We start from the raw sequence: 18,124 nt of genomic DNA on the forward strand, positions 1-18,124 counted from the left end.
GACAAGACACAGGAAGACTTGTGAATGGAGACACACTTATGTGGATTGCAGGGGGACGTCCAGCGTGAGGGGGGATGCTTGGCAGGAGACACGGGGTCTGGAGGTAGACATGAGAACAACAACCCATGCTCTATAGACCACTTTGAAGTGTACATGGTCTTTGGCACCTCTTGGCCTTTATCGCTCCCTGACAGCTCCACTTGCCAGCACAAGTACCCCGGTGCGAACTGCCTTTGATAGGGGGGGGGCGGGTGGATTGGGGCGGTGGTCGTGCAGACAAGACTCGTTTGCCGCAGGGCCTCACCAAGGAGAGGCCATCTAACTGCATGTAAGAGGCAGGCTGCAGGATCTAGTACATGGAAGTCAGGGGTGTGAGTTTATAAATACCTCACCCTCCCAGGAGAATATATGGGTGCAGTTCACCCTGGAGACCCTGGATGCCTAGGCAGTTAGTCAGCAGCAGGCTGGCCTTTGGTGGCAAGGCGGCACGGGCCAGAGGGGGTCATCTCTGTACCCGGTGCCCAAAAGGATGATTTATTATGATCAACCATATGGATTATTTACCTATAACCATGTTTTGTATCAATAAAATCCAACGGCCTTCCTTTTATTGCCAACGCTTGAACAAAGTGGTGTGGTAAGTATTTTTGGGGGAGGAGGCAAGGCCGGGAGGCTTGATGCCAACCCGCAAAATAGCATATGTATGTCTGCTGCATATGGGTTCAACGGTTATGTGGATTGAAGGTGGGCGTCCAGCGTGAGGTAGGATGCTGGCCGGAGACATGTGGTGTGACAAGACAAGGCACAGGAAGACTATTCAATGGAGACACACTAGATTCATTTAAAAAATCAAAACAACCATTGTTAAAATATATGTTGGGTTTTATTTTAGATCTTAATTTCAATTGAACATAAATAATAAACATTACACATTGTAAAGTTCCGGTTGCAGCACATCCAGGGAAAATCCGCGGTATTGTCCACTGTCGCTGGGGAAATGTTGTCTAATGGCAAGTACCGCACAGGCAGGTATTACTCTCCGAACGCGGTGTCCGAGCCTCCCGTGAAGCCACCAAGTGAAGCAACGATAGGCCACCAGCCTGTACCACCTGGGAAAATGAAAGATGTAAACTGTATTAAAATGACAAAACTTTCTTATCACTGTCGATTCAGGTAAAAAATGTCATTCTGCTTTGAAAAAAATTCTATCTAGAAAATGCACAATATGGAACCAATTTACATGCATTCGAATGATATGTAGATGTAATTTTATATGTGGGAGACGACGATGAAATAGTAGTGGCATCACTGACATCACAACCAGAGTATACTTACTCGTTACTCGGATTACGCGGACGAACAGTGCCGCGAAGTTTGTGCATAAGCACCATCATCATCCGCAACACAGTTCGTGAGAGGCAGGCTTCCCTGAACTCTGGCAGCTCGGTGATGCATTGCGGACTTGGCTCGCCTTCCGAAATGTAGGCCAAGCACCCGGAATTTTCACGGCAGCAGCAGTTCTCCTCCTCAGTTGGCATTAGCTCGCACCGATTGCACGTGCACCAGGTGGAGACGCCGTCCATGCGACATGGTCCAGGCTCTTCATCCGTTGACTGGCCTCCCAACTGCCGTCCGAATCCCCATCGTTTTCGCGTGCTTGCCTTTCCAGTAGTTCCTCCTCAGTGTACTCGGGCTCGTACATATACGGCATTATTGTAGCCATTGTGTGGTAAAGAAAGTAAAATAATTTACAGAGATGGTACAGGTGTTCACAAGGCCTAGAAGCGGCGAAGGTAGCTGACCAGAGCACAGAAACGAGTCACAGAATACTCAAAGTAACACAGAGAGAGGAATGGAATCGAAAATCTGCTGCTGTGTGTTGTGAAACGGTGTGTTTATACTTATTGAGGAAAGAGGCGTCCTGCCATTTCCATGGCGACACTTCATTAGCTGAGGCGCAGCGATTGTTGACACGAAACGTGCTTTGGCGTTGGGAAATGGGCGGTACGCGTCTGCTGATGTCAGGCTCAGGGGCGGGGGATTTGATTTAGTGCCGCAAACGCAGGTGAGCCAGGTCGATGGGGGGAAATGATAGGATTATCAGAAAATGGCGGCTGATTTCGAGTGCGTTAATGGACGAAAAGTCGGGTAAGGTCCATAGGAAAGTTTTCTACGATCTACCGATTTATGCTTAAAAACACATGGCCGAACCGTAGGGACAATAAAAAAAAAGTCCCGGAACTATCCTTTAACTGTACTGTTCTGCTGAAACATCCGACTTGGTTTTTGAAAGTTGCTGGTTTCTTTTTCATCTTCCTGTGCCCTCCCCTTCAAACCCCCTTCCGCACGTACCTCTCCTCAGCTCCTGGGCTAGCCTTCAATACTGGTTGACAGGCCTTTGTAAAAGGTAAAACACTCACTGTGATATTTGCATAACCACAATACTTTGCAAGCAAAACATATTTAAAGCCTCACCATGATATTATGTACAGTTTAACAAAATGTAACAATTCTGTATGTACGCAATTATTTTGCAGTGCATGCAAGATTGTTTACAACATACCCTGCCCTGATATTGTTCTGTAGGATTATACAAGTACTCAGTGAAACCGTTTTTCTATAGCAGTGAGTTACCATATAATTTGTTATGGTCTATCCTCAATGCAAGTCTGAAAACTTGGAAAGGATGCAGATTGTGTGAAAAGCATTCTAGATCTCTGAAAATCTGTTGTTCGAATATTATGTACGAGTAATACCAGGCATAGTCCATACCCATTATCCCTTGAAGGCCAAGTAAATGATATTGCAATCTTTCTCTCCACCTATAGGGTAATGTTAGCAGTGCTAAAGTAGGAGACACTGAGCATGACATTTGCATACTCAAAATCCTTAAAAGGCAAATTAGTATTTGAAATTTATATTGTGCTGCAAAGGTACTGCTTCAAAGCCTGTGTGTGGCATATGTACAAAAGCATAGGAAGCATGGGATGAGGTTACACATCCAAGAAGCCTTCTTACTTACAGTCTGTATCTGATATTTGAGCTGACAGTTCGGTTACATAGTGTGGATGATACTTTTGCTAAGGATCATGAGTAACAGAAATTCTGGTGCTTGATTGTTATTCATATTACAACAAACATAAGACATGTAGATATAGGTACAAGTCTGGTAACCTTTCGCAGGGCCACAGTAGGCTGATTCAAGGTTGTCCGGTAATATCTAAATGTGGACATGGGCGGAAGTTGGAGTCATAAGGTACAAGTGTGGTAGTCAAGTATAGGAGTCATGGGTGAGAAGGAAAGGTTCTTTGATTAATGTGTGCAGGCATATCTTAGTAAGATTTTATGTTCAAAGAACTACCCCTGTCTTCCGCCTAACCCACCCCCTGTCTTTCAGATATGCTGCTGTGCCTGGAGAAAAGGCAAATGGCAGTGAAGCATGGCATACATTGTAATAACATAAAATAACATAATGCATATGTAAGAGTCAAAACTGTTGGCTTTTCCCAAGCTCATTTTGTAACAGGAATTTGGTACAAGGAATAGTGCAAGGTTATGAAAGAAGAGCGGAAGAAATGTCACACACCCTCCATGTAAGCACATGAGCCAAATTACATGATCCTCCCACCGTGGTTGTCAGTGGTGCCTGATTACAATATAACTGGGCACCCCAAGGTAGTCAGTGTGGTGGGGAAGAGGGCCAGAGATAGGTTGGGGATAGGTAGGGGGGTGTGGGGGAACTGGAAGGTTGGGGAAATGGTATGGCTAAGTAGTGCATTTACTTGGATAACGAAATTCTGAATGGTGTACTTTCTCTGAAACAGTCACTAAGCACACCATCACTCATACAATTTGTTCTGTGAACTTTAGGGGTCGGTACCCTATGCTCCTAGGCCAGTACACATCAACAGGTTATCACGAATACATGAGCAGACTGCCTCAACACAGACCACTGTAGCATGCAATAGAACACAAAGCATTAACAGATGTTAGGAAAGAGTTCCATTTAATGTGTAATTTTCACTCCAGTTGTGTACCCCCCAACTTTTTGCTTTGTTTAAACACCATAGTCTGATTTTACCAGAGGAGCACAGCCTTCTGCTGCACTCCCCTGGGCTTTCCGCTCACTTCTTATGGGGAAACTGACATGCCCTTAAAGACAGTCAGTACTGGGAGACTTTGTTTCCCTTAGTTGTTGTCCATGTTGCAACTTTTATGCAGCATGTAACAAGTGTACAATTACCTTACAGTACAGTGCACTTGGGTCTTCCTGTCATTTCCAAAAAGCCCTAGATACTCTTGAAGGAATTTTTAGAAGTGCAGATGTGCCTTGGACAGGGCTGGTGGCAGCTTATCAGTTCTCATATTTTTAACCCTTTCTTGCCAGGTAAACCGTGATTATCGCGTTTGGCACGGTTACGTGGCCTGGCTCCAAAATGGCCATGCTACAAGGTTCTTTGTCCTGTCCTTTGACCGTCTTGCCCCTTCACCTTCACAGGTCGAGCCTACCCGGGTCAGTCCTTATTTAGGCATGCATTTTCCTGCAAAGCGCCAAGCTTTCGTGGGCTTCTGCATGCATTGTGTGCGCGCCCCCAGGATGTAGGCTGGAACGTCTGGTTCCAATACACATCCTGGGTGCCAGAGAGTCTGGTGTGCTGTGAATGTCTAGGATCACCGTGGTCCATGATTGGTCCACGTATGGTATGCCTGTATGTGAGCAGATCTCCCATTGGGTCCTCTTCGTTTTGGCGCGAAGGAGATCTTGGATAAGAGAGGGCTCCAAACACCCATACCAAGTCTATCTCTGGAGTTCTTACTGAACGAAGGATAGTATCCAAGTATCCTGAAGCTAAGAAGCTGAGTCGAGGAACCACTGGTGACCCATTTTAAGGTTTGGCACCCTGAGTCCGCTGTCGTCCAGTGGGACTCCTCTGCATTTTGTCATCCTAGAATGTCTGTGAAGGCGCTGCGACCCATTAGAATAGAGGGACCAACTATTCTCGGCACCTTCATCAAACCCTGCAAGTAAGCCTTTTTCGGAAGTGTCCCTGGGCCAACCAGTGGGCTGACCAGCTTGTGCAGGAGTTTTGCCCTGATAGCGCCGCCATTTCTAGGAGGCCCTTGATACTTGGTACATCACAAGCTCCGTGTTCACAGTACTCTCACACCAAATTTCGTACACTTGGCATCCAGATCTGGAGTAAAGTGAGTGCACCTAAACCGGAGTACACATGGTTACCGTGTCGCACAGCCGCGGTGGCGAACTTTACACGTTCATTGCAGCCGTGGTCCCCTGTGCCCTGAAGCCTGCTACAGCAGAACTGGCCTGATCCATCCATCAGGAGCGAAGAAATCGTCACTGTCCCGTAGGGGAATCAACGCTGCATCTTTGTTGGCGAAAGCCGCACAGCCGCGAGATTACTGCATTTGAACCTGCAACCGAAGTGGACTTGACAGCCGAAGTTTGGTCCGGAGTGCGCTGGGGGTCAGTGAGTAATTGCAAGATTAACCAGTGGCCCCTAGCACATCCATCCATTTTTACACGCAAGGGGCCCCTCTCCTTTCCACTGCTAGTGCGAACTAGCAAACTTTTCTCAACTCTTGGAATCGACTCTGCCCTCAAGTGGAGGCCCTCCTCGAATAGTGGGAACCTATTCTGAATAACCTCACCTACCTTACAGCCCCTACAAAAGACCCTGCTTTGCCCTTTTGAACTACTGCGTTCGCCAGCTTCGCAAGTACATTTGAGCATTAGGGGATTGGACTGCCTTTCAGTTAAGACTGTGTTTGATGCCGAAGGGCCTAAAGACTATTTGCACTGCCTGCTTCCTTCCCTGTTTAGGTTGTGGACCCATTTGGTGCATTCATCCTTTAGACCCCATTGGTCTTGTATATATATGTATAGATAGGATTGCATTGGTTTAATAGTATTGCTGTGATTTTCTTACTGTGTGTTGAATTGCAAAGGTTTGGAATAAATGTATTTGTATTTTTGATATATAAACACCTGACTGGGAGTGAATTTTAAGTGTCCTTTATTCTGTGGGCTCATTCTGGTTTCAGTCACCGTCACCCCTCCTGAGAACTAGTCTTGATGGCCGCCAAGCTACCTTGATTGGTCTGGCTTGTCCAGAAGGATAGGCTGGCCTTCTGAACCTCTGCCCACCAGGTCAGAGTTCAGAAATCTGTCTTAACAACAGAAATGCATGACCGTCTAGCATCCATGTGTTTAGCACAATCGATTGCCTGATGTCCACATATAGCATAATATAAGTAAAAGTCCTTATGGTGTTGAGGTGTGGCAATACTAGAGCAAGCATAGTATACTCACAGTGACAAAAACGAGGGTCTTTAAATGGAGAGTTAGTGCCCAAACATGAAAGTAAGTCATTTGGATTTTCTAAGTAGCAGCCTGTTAATTTACAGGCTAAGCTCTCTTTAAGATGGGGGCGTGAGTCTTCACTATGGTGCTTAAGCGTCATGAAATACATCTATGAAGAGAAAAGAAACTCAGGCTAAAAACAGATTTAAAATGGGCATGGACCCTCGTGCTTAAGGTTAACCCAATATTTCTGACCCTTGAAACCTCAGTTAGGATTCACAGGGCGATGTTTGAGGAACATAGTCTGCAGCACAAGCCGATTAAACAGCAGCAAGGATGCAGCTGACAGGCTTCTTACAGACAATTTAGCGTCCATGGCTGCCTTCAACTGAGCGTCTCGTAGGCAGTTTCTAGAAGAGTGCCTTGTTCGGCAACCATCAAGGATAGCCTACCGAAAATGACCTGAGGTGCTTAGTATTCCGAATTGGCGCAACGTTGTAGTGACACCCAATGTGTGCATGTCACCTTTCTTTGTGGTGTGCAGAGGGGAGGGCCACAGGAAATGAAGGTTCACTGAAAAGCCCACAGAGACAAGGGGGAAGCGAACAGATGGGGCGGAGCACTGAGGAGAGAATCGTGTTGATGTTCAGTAACTACCTGGTTAAATTAAGAAATAAAACGACAGTTTAAATAGCGCTAGATGTTGCTCATTATTTGTTTGGAAAGCAGCATTTACACAATGGCAACAATAGATGGGATCAAGAAATCATAGACAGAGAATACCACAGACGCCAAGAAAAGAAGACAGAAGGAGGAAGGAAGAGAAAAGAACAGCCGGCATTGTGGGGCAGCCCCTTTAAGGGCACCCGCATGCGGCAGAGTGACGTTGCACTCCGCTGCATGCAGCATAAATAAACAGAGTGTTCCCGGCCGCGTCAGAGCGACCGGGGACCCCGAACCAAGCACACGCGTGTGTTGCTCTGTGCGAGGTTGGGGGCTCACAGGGCGCTGGAACATACTGGGCCCCACACAACAGTGGCAACAGAGCGGGACATGGACCCGGGACAGGCAGTGAGGGGCGGGATGTTTTTTTTGTCATTTCTTTGGCGGTCATCTTTGGTAAATGATCGGAAGGGTCGCGGCTTGTATTTAGAGTGCCTGAGCGCCCGATCCGTCCATCATTTTTGGATTCCCGGATGAGGAAGAGCTCATGCTGTGTTCTCTTCATTTCGGAGGTGTTTGAAACACTTCTTCAAATCAAGTGTGAGGTGAGGAGCTAGGGGAGGCCTACAATCTCTTCGTTTGATCCCCTGGGACCACCCAACTCAATTTTTGGAGCCACTGGAGTGGCTAGTGACTCCCTTCAGTGCAATCCTTCCCTGATTTGGACAGTACTGAACTGGGAATTTCCTGGGTACATGCCTAGTGCCCTATTTTCACATTTTTGGTAATTTCCAAGAGGTGTCTGAGGGGGCATTTTAGCTGTTGCATGGTGGTGGAGGTAGTCATCAGAAGTTGATGGTGTAGTGCCTGGCCAACATTGTTACACTCAACATCTGAGTGCAGCTCTACGAAAGGAGAAGACCAGTGCATGCCAGTGAGTTGCTGCCCCAGTTGTCTTTAAGTGGGGTGCCTGTGCACTCGCTGCCATGCAGGATAACAACCAAGGTCCAAAAGTGCCTCTGGTTCACTGGGCACCACTGGTATTGAGGCAACAAGGGGTGCTGACGCCTATGCCAAATTTGACATCTCTGGTGCTCCATACCGCCTGGGTCTGAGATGGAGAATGTGGATAGACAGGATGGACATGTACTTCAGGGCCACAGGAGATACCAACAATGACAGCAAGGTGGCGACTCTCTTGTACTCTGCAGGCCCAGCAGTCCATGAAGTGTTCCAGTCCCTGCAGCCTGCCGACGCCACCTATGATGCTGCCAAGAATGCACTGCAGGAGTATTTTATGCCGCTCGCCAATGCTGACTACAAAAGCTTTGTCATGTGCTCTGCCTGCCAGAAGGATATTGAGTCATTGGATAATTTCTACGGCAGGTTGCGCCGAATGGCTCTGCCAAGCGCCTGGGACAATGCGGGAACGATGATCCGAAACCAATTGTTCCAAGGATGTCTGTCTGGCAAGCTGCGCAGGCAGGTTTTGCGTGAACCAGGGATTATGCTACCGCAAATCCTACAACTTGGTTGCTGCTAGGAGGTGTCTGAGGTGAGAGCTTTGAGAATGGAGGCGGCTGTGCACCCGGGGAAGGTGGAGGATGTGTGCGCAGTAGGCCGGGGCCAAGGAGGCAGAGGGGCGGGATGTCCTAGTGGATATCAATGTTATCGGGGAGCAAGGGCGATGGGCTCCTGCATGAAAAAAGTGGATATGACCTCCCACACCCAGCAGGATGCCCAGCACAAGGAAGATCATGCAGCCGGTGCAGGGCGGCAGATCACTATGCCCAGATGTGCCGAGCTCCGATGCCAGTAGTAGTGCAGAGGGGGCCTGTTAGAGTGGGGTTCTTCAGACAACAATGCCCGCCCAAAGTTGCCCAAATCGATCAAGGGGATGATGGGGACACTGGGGAGGAAAAGGAAGAGGAGGAGAACGTCTTCTTCATTTCGTGTGTCAGTGCTCTGCGGCCCAAGTACCGGAGACAGCCACGGTGTCTGATAAAGGTGAATGAGTCCACTGTCCCGGTACTGTTTGACACAGGTGCATTCGTCAATGTCATGGCGCGGGGACACTATGATGCCATGGACAAGCCGCCACAGCTACAGACACCTAAGGCACGTATCTACACATTTGGCAGTGAGCGTCCTATAACGCTAGATGGGGCGTTTGTGGCTAACATGGATCACAGAGGGTCATCCGTCAGGGCCCGATCCTATGTCACTACAGTCAGCAGCAACACCTTGCTGTGCTTCGCAACTGCAGAGGCACTGGGCATTCTGAGTTTTGCTTACTCTGTCTACGTGGAAGATGTGCAAGAGCTCCTTGCAAAATTCATTTGGCTGTTTGAGGGCATCAGTTGCATGGCAGGTGATCCGGTGAGGCTCCACATTGATGAGTGGATTCAACCAATTGCTTTGAACCACCGCCGGGTTCCATTCCACCTGAGGGAACTGGTCGATAAGGAACTGGACAGCCTGGTTAACCTGGAGGTTGTTGAAAATGTGGAGGGCCCGACGCCTTGGGTATCTCCCATCGTCATCGCCAGAAAACCCAAACAACCTGACTGTGTGCGAATTTGTGTGGACATGCTTCTCCCAAACAAAGCCATCAAGAGGGAGCGGCACATCACCCCCACAATAGACAACATCATCCCAGAGCTACTAGGGGCCCAGTTCTTTTCCAGACTTGATTTGGGGGCCGGATACCATCAGGTGCTACACCCCGAATCACGATACATAACCACGTTTACCACCCACCGAGGCCTCTACTGCTACAAACGGTTGAGCTTTGGGGTATCGTCGGCGGCTAAAGTATTGCAGAACATTGTTCTCAGGACACTTGCTGACTTGGAGGGTGTGTTGAACATAAGCGATGACATCTTGGTATTTGCACGGTCTGAGGCGGAGCACCTGAGCAGGCTGACCAGGACATTCAAGCGACTCCAATCACTGGGGCTAACACTGCACGGGGACAAGTGTGAATTCCTGAAGAAGAAGATCGAGTTCTTTGGCTTTGTGTTCAAGGAGGGGGGGTGTCACCAGACCCTCGCAAATTAAAAGACATAATTGGGGCACGACCCCCTGAGAATGTGTCAGAAGTCAGGAGCTTTTTGGGAAGGGTCACATATTGTGCTCAGTTCATCAAGAACCTTGCATCTTGGTCAGAGTCATTGCGGGCTCTGACTAAAAAGGATGTTGCCTGGTAGTGGGGACCCTTGGAGCAACCTGCCTTTGAAGATGTAAAGGGGGCTTTGACAGCGGAGGACACCATAGCTTTCTTTGACCCGTCCTTACAATCGGAAATCATGGTTGATGCCAGCCCATTTGGACTTGGTGGTGCTCACACAGACTGATGCCAACGGCGTGGTCCGGCCAGTCGTTTATGAAGGCACTGTCAGAGACGGAACAACGCTACTCGCAAATTGAAAGAGAGGCCCTGGCGGTCCTGTGGGGGTGTCGTCACTTCAGACTCTATGTGTTGGGAAGACCGGTGATGGTGGTCACGGATCACAAGCCCCTGCTGCACATACTGGCGGGGTCATCATCTAAGCTTCCCGCAAGGATTGAGAGGTAGATGCTGGCACTGCTAGAGTATGGTGTCTCCCTGGTATATCGGCCAGGCAACAACAATACGGCCGACTATCTGTCAAGGCATCCCCATCGGGAACCTGGAGGACAGAACAACATCAGTGCGGAGAAAGCGATTAGCATGACACACTGGTGGTTGAAGTGGCTACTCCCAACTCGGTGTTTCGATTCAGGAGCTAGAGCATGCGACAGCAGAGGATGAGTCCTTCATCGTGCCGAAGGCAGCTCTTCAACAGGACTCCTGGAAGTCTGTGGTCGAGATGCTGGCTCTGAGGACCCAGGAAGCAAAGTTGGCGCTAGAGCAATTATGGAGAGTTAAGGACGAGCTTGTGTTTTCAGAGTCAGGACTGCTGCTCCGAGGTGACAGGATCGTGGTCCTCCAGTGCAAGATCGCCCAGATGATTGAGCTGACGCACCAGGGGCATCAAGGCGCAGCCAAGACCAAGGCAAGCCTACGTCAGAAGGTGTGGTTTCTGGACCTGGAGAGGCAGGTCAAGGAGTTCATTGCGGCCTGTGTTGTGTGATGGCAAGCAGCGTCCCCGGCTCGGAGGAAGCCCATCATCGAGACCATGCCAAGGGGGACCAAATCCTGTGAAATCGTCCACCAAGACTTTGGGTCCACAGGACGGGACACACACTTCTTGGTGGTCGTGGATGAGTGGTCCAGATATTCACTTCGTGCAATTCGTCGAGTTGGTGGCCTTGAGAACGTGGCCATTATGATGGAAAAGATCTTCACCACTCACATACCTGCCCCAAGTACTTTGCTCGGACAATGGTCCGCCCTTCCAAGGGGATAGTTTTGCCCAGCTAATGGAGGAATATGGCGTCCATCACCGCAAAGTCACTCCTCTGTGGCCCAGGGTGAGCGGTGAAGCAGAGCGGTTCATGAGAATACTCAACAAAGTCTTCTGCATCGCTCAGGGGCAGGGGCACAGCCTGCAGAGGGCTTTACATCAATTCCTGCAGGAGTACAGGGCCACCCCACACACATCCACCGGAGTGGCCCCAGCGGAAGCAATGTTCAGGCGGTGTCCCAGGGTCCTTATCCCAGAGGTGGGTGAGAGAGAGCTGGCGGTCATCGACAACGAGCAGGTGAAAAGGGAGAGGAGCATCAGGATAGTGCAGGAAAACATCAGAAGAGCACACAGCTTCCAGCATTTCGTCCCTGGCGATGAAGTACTGGTAAAGAACAGCCATTCTCAGGCGAAGTTGTCCTTGATGTACTAGACTGGTCCATTGGACATGGTGGCGGTGCACGGCTCGATGGTAGCAGCCTCAGATGGGACTGCCTCTGTCACCCGCAACACCAGCTTCTTCAAGAAGTTTGGAGAAGCCAGGTCAGAGATGTTGCATCGAAGGGACATCAATGATGTGCCGGACGAGGGCGGTGGCCTGGCACATCCGCCAAGCTCCCTGGCTCGGGGGAGCTCAGGTGAGGAGGGCCCGATCCAGGAGGAGGGCAGGAGGTATGCCCAGAGGGTTGGGAGGGGGAAGCCTGCCAAGCTGATTGTCTATGTTTTGGACCACTGAACTGGTGGGACCAGCCCATGGACTGGAAATGACTCGTGGGACTGGGGTGGTTGTGATTAAAGGGGTCATTTGTGTGCAGTGTGATGTTATTTTGGGTTTGTATTTGACCTTCTTTATTTCGTTTTGTTATGAAAAAGGAGGAGTGTGGTGCTGCCCCTTTAAGGGCACCCGCACGCGACAGAGTGACGTTGCACTCCCCCACATGCAGCATAAATAAACCAGGCATTCCCAGGGAGCCCAAACCAAGCACACACATGTGTGTGTTGCTCTGTGCGAGGTTGGTGGCTAACGGGTGCCCCGGGAAAAATACTGGGCCACACAAAACAGGCATCAATGGCTACAAAGCTTTAAAGTGTACATGGGAACTTCACGCCTCCAAGAAACCAGTGAGAAAAGAAAAGCAGCAGCACTGATAATTGAGCTAGGAATAGAACAACAACGCATATTTCAAACACTAAGCACTAAAGAGGCTGGCAAAAAGATTGGAGAGCAGAGGGAACTTATTGAGGCACAGATTACACTACTGTGTGGGAAAGCAAAGGATGAATGTACAGATGGACGATTATCTCTATGATTATCTCACAGCGCTGAGAGAACTAGCAAAAGACTGCCATTTAGGAGCCACCCTTGAAGTAATTTTGAGAGACTCCCTTGTGATAGGATGCACAAATGTGAAAATGCAAGAAAAAATGCTGCAAAGAAAAGATCCCACGCTACATGAAATGCTGACGATAGCACACCATCCAGAGGAAAGTATGCTACACTGGTAAGAGAAACAAAGGCTAGGTTCAGAAAGAGAAACCATGCAGATAACTGAAGTGAAATGGAGAGTGACTGGAACAAAAGGAAAAAACAGAGTGATGTGTGGCCAAGAGTGAAAAGAATACAGCCACGAAAGAGAGCCCAAGAACCAAAAAGAGTGCTTCAGGTGGGGAATGCGCAGTAATGCGGCGAGCATCAGGGAATGCCCAGCGAGTGGATGAAAGTGTGCCAAATGTCAGAAGATTGGCCACATTGCTAGAGTATCCAGAAGCACAACAGTGAAACTAGTAGAAAAATAAGAGCGTAACAGAGTAAAAGAACAAAGCAATAAAAATAGTGAGCATACGGAACCTGAGAGGAAAGCAAAACAGAAAGAAACTCTACTGTGAAGTACTGATAGACAGGAAACTGATAAGAATGATGGCTGAATCAGGGTTAACCCTCACACTGATATCTGAAGAATAGTACAAAAGAATACATGGAGGAGAAGAAAAGAAGTTAAGGAAAACTAAGATCAAGCCAGGAGCATACAGAGTCAAACGGATCAAGCTAAAGGGTTACTTCAAAGCAGACATACAACTGAAAGATTGGCAAAGAAGAGGATGAGTGTACATCATTGATGCGGGGTACACGCCTTTATGATGGCAACATCAGACAGGTCTGGAAATCAAACTGGAACCTAATGCTGAGTAACCTGTCATGTCTGTGACCCAGAAACGAAACAGACACGTACTGTCTCAGATATGGAAGGTTCTATGTTTAGGTCAATGCCCGGATAGTCCACCCCCTCTTCCTCCTCACCTGTCTCTTGTTCCTCAGAGGAGCTCTCTGTAGAAATCGTCCTTCTGTTTCTCCAGGTTCCCTCTCGTCTTTCTTTGCAGGGTTTGGGACGAACTCATCTGGAGGCCACCTTGCCAGTTAGCAGACTGCTCGGCAGTGGCACCCCCAGGGAGACCGCCCCTAATTCCAGGAAAAAAGGCGGGAGCCGGAAAAAACCCTGGCGCAATGGTTTTCTGTTGCAGGATGAATGCAGGTGAGCAGTTACTACGATTCCCAGAAGTCTCTTCTGATAATCCAAACAATGCGGAATCCAGGCACAACGAAGAGGTAGAGGTAAGAGATTGGAATGTTGCGGAGAGGAAGCGGCAACTGCACATGAAGAGGAGCGGGGACAGAGCAGGCAGAGCAAGGTAAGCAAGGACGAAGTCCAAGGACAAAGAATGAAGGCGGCAAGCGGGAGGCGCGGTGAAGGAAAGAAGGAAACAGCACACAAGCGGGGAAGTAGCAGGAGGGCAGAGGATACTCACTAGGCAGGTGCGTAGGAAGAAACTCTGCGTGTAGACCCAAAGCGGAAACAAAGGGTTGCAACGCACCAGCGTAGCTGTCCGGTGCGTAGATAACGTGGAGCCTCAGGGGGCGTGGCAAAACAGTCCAAACACTAGACTGCAGCAGATGGTTCCATTAGTGTTTCTTCCATCGTGTCCACAACTTCCAAGACGGACGCGTCGTGACAGTATAACCTCTCTTCCACTGGACCCCCCCCCCCCGGACTTGCCTGGATGGTTTCTATGGAAGAGACGTAGTAGTCTGGGTGCACTGAGGTTCTTTGCTGGTTCCCAGGAACTTTCAGTCCAAAGGTATCCTTTCCAAAGTATGAGGTACTGGAGAACCCCGTGTCTGTAACGCGTGTCCAAGATGCGAGAGACTTCATATTCGGGATCTTCTTCTAAGTTTGGGATGCATCTCTTGATTCATCTTTTGTAGGGATCTCTTTTGTATTCCTTGAGAAGGGACACATGAAATACTGGATGGATCCTTCGTAAGGAAGAGGGTAACTTAAGTTGGAAAGCTCCTGGATTGATTTGCTGTTCAATGATATATGGGCCAATATACCTTGGAGTAAATTTCCCTGGACGTATCCGCCTTGTTAAGTATTTTGTGGATAACCAAACCTTATCTCCTGGCTTCCAGGTCGGGTTTGCTCATCGATTTCTGTCGGCCCATTTCTTATGCATTTGACGGCTGGCCGATAATGTTTCCTGAGCCCTCAAGTGGGTTTGTTTGAGGGTGTCCAACATCTGATCTACAGTGGGTATGTTAGTGGTTGGGATCACTGACTGTGGGATATGTCGAGGTTCGTATCCATAAGTACACTTGAAAGGACTCATACCAATTGCCGAATGCACTGTGTTATTATAAGAGAACTCAGCAATGGATAGAAGTTCACTCCAGTTATCCTGTGTCTGATTGCAGTAACATCTGAGATACTGTTCTAGCGTAGCGTTTAGTCGTTCTGTCTGCCCGTTGCTCTCAGGATGGAATCCCGAAGACAACACCCTTTGGCTCCTTAACTGTTTACACAACGAGGACCAGAATTTGGAGGTAAATTGAGTCCCTCGATCCGAGACTATTGTGTATGGGAATCCATGTAGTTTTACTATGTCTTTCAGAAATACTTCTGCAGTCTTGGTGGCAGATGGAGTCCCCTGGAGGGGGGAAAAATGAGCAAGCTTACTGAATGAGTCTACCACTACCATGATGGCTGTGAATCCTTCGGACGGAGGTAAGTCCACGATAAAATCCATGGATATATGTTGCCAGGGACTAGCAGGTAACAAATCTTGTTGGAGAAGGCCCAGCAGCTTGGCTGTACTATATTTGCTTTGTGCACACGTGGGACAAGAGGATACATATGCATAAACATCCTTGACCATTGTCAGCCACCAAAAGTGTCTCCTCAGTAGATGTAACATGGCCGCCCGACCCTTGTGACCCGCTGTAGGTAGATTGTGACACCAGGCAAGTGCTTGAGACTGAAGTACTGAATTTGGTACGAACAGCAGATCATCTTTAAACAGGTATTCACCCTTCTTGATTAAGGGTGGTAAATGTGTGCAAGTGGATCTTGCTTGGGCTTCTAACACTTGTTGTAAAAAGGTGTTGACAGTTCCTATGAATTTCTTCCCTTGAAGTAACTGTTCGTGATTGGAGTACGAATCCGACTCTTCCCCAAAACTCCGGGAGAGGGCATCCGCCAGATGGTTCTCCTTTCCTGGTAAGTAGGTTAGTTCGAAATCATACTGAGAAAAGAAGTATGCCCACCTGGCATGGCGAGAATTTCGGCATTCCATGCTCTTGACTACGCTAAGATTCCGGTGATCAGTGCGAACCTGGAACGGGAAGTTAGCTCCTTGTAAAAGGTACCGCCATTCTTCACAGGCCTGTCTGATGGCCAACAGTTCTTTTTCTACTACAGAATAAATATTTTCGCTCGGGGAGAGTGTCCTTGAATAATAAGCAATGGGATGCTCCAGTTGATCTTCCATTCTTTGTAAGAGAGCAGCTCCAATAGCTCCTTGGGAGGCGTCTGTCTCTACAATGAAGGGTAAGGCTTGATCTGGTTGCCTGAGGATTGGTGCAGAAACAAAAGCCTCCTTGAGATGTTTGAAAGCTAAATCGGTTTCCTGATTCCAGCAGAATCGTGTGCCTTTCTTCAATAAGGCTGTGATGGGCCGGACAATGTGTACGATAAAAATGTGCCAGTCCTAAGAACCTCTGTATATCTTTCACTGAGTTTGGAGTTGGCCAGTTTTGGATGGCTGAGGTCTTGTTGGGATCCATTTCTACCCTTCCTTCCGACAGGATAAATCCCAGATAGGGGACTGAAACAGCCTCAAATACACATTATTCTGGTTTGGCTAGTAGATGATGGATACAGAGCCTTTGGAGTACCTCCAGTACATGCCGACGATGTTGTGTTAGGGTTGATGAATATACTAAGATGTCATCCAGATAAACTACTACTGAGTTGAACAAAAGATTGCAGAAAATCTTGCCCATAAATCTCTGGAATTGAGCTGGTGCGTTGACCAACCCAAAAGGCATCACTTTATACTCGTAATGACCCAAGGGAGTCCAGAAAGTGGTCTTCCATTCATCTCCTTTTCATACTCTTTCTCTCAATTGCAGATAGGGGTCCTCGTGCAGTTCCGATTTGCATGGGTTCTTCTGGTTGTTGCACGGTTCTTTCCGGTGGTGTATGTATATAGGAGGTTGAGGAGGGTGGAATTCCAGGCTTGTACCTTCTTCGTTCGGTGCGTCGCTCGGCAATGCGATATTCTATCTGAAGAGCCAGAGTAACCAGTTCCTGGAAGGATTCTGGTCTAGCCACCCTCGAGAGTTCATCCTTAATCTCATCGTGTAAACCCCGTCTGAAGAGGGTTTGTTTGGCAGAATCCGGCCATCCGGTTTCTGCCGCAATCCTTTGAAAGGTTGACACGTATGTCTGTACATCTTGAGGACCCTGTTTGGTATCCAAAAGGTTCTCATATGAGGTGTACAGGACTTCTGGTCTTTCAAACCTTGTGTGGAACTGTTGAACCAAGGCTCCATAATCAGCTAGAATAGGGTCAGAATTGGTCACCAACGGTGTTGCCCAAGCTAGGGCATTACCTCCTAGATTGGAGATAAGAAACCCGACCTTTGCCTTGTCGGATGCGAACATCTTTGGGCAAAAGGTAAAGTAGACCTGACATGCGTCGAGAAATTCTTTCATTCTTTTAGGATTACCTTCGTACTTGCCACATGGCAAGGGCATAGGGGGAAGGTCATCTTGTGCATCCTCCCTTTGTGTAACTTGTAGTCATAAAGCAGCATTATACGCCTTTAATGCATTATTATCGTCCTTTACTGCCTGTAGCTCAGCTGTTATTCCCTGAATGGCATTGACAAGTTCCTGGTACTGCTCCAAACTGGCCATTTTTGGGTGTTGCAATCTCTCAGATATGGAAGGTTCTATGTTTAGGTCAATGCCCGGATAGTCCACCCCCTCTTCCTCCTCACCTGTCTCTTGTTCCTCAGAGGAGCTCTCTGTAGAAATCGCCCTTCTGTTTCTCCAGGTTCCCTCTTGTCTTTCTTTGCAGGGTTTGGGACAAACTCATCTGGAGGCCACCTTGCCAGTTAGCAGACTGCTCCGCAGTAGGACCCCCAGGGAGTCCGCCCCTAATTCCAGGGAAAAAGGCAGAGGCTGGAAAAAACCCTGGCGCAATGGTTTTCTGTTGCAGGATGCAATGCAGGTGAGCAGTGACTACGATTCCCAGAAGTCTCTTCTGATAATCCAAACAATGCGGAATCCAGGCACAACGAAGAGGTAGAGGTAAGAGATTGGAATGTTGCGGAGAGGAAGCGGCAACTGCACACGAAGAGGAGCGGGGACGGAGCAGGCAGAGCAAGGTAAGCAAGGACAAAGTCCAA

Source organism: Ambystoma mexicanum, chromosome 5q (assembly GCF_040938575.1).
Source record: "Ambystoma mexicanum isolate Mex_15411 chromosome 5q, UKY_AmexF1_1, whole genome shotgun sequence".
NCBI classification, from domain to species: Eukaryota; Metazoa; Chordata; class Amphibia; order Caudata; family Ambystomatidae; genus Ambystoma; species Ambystoma mexicanum.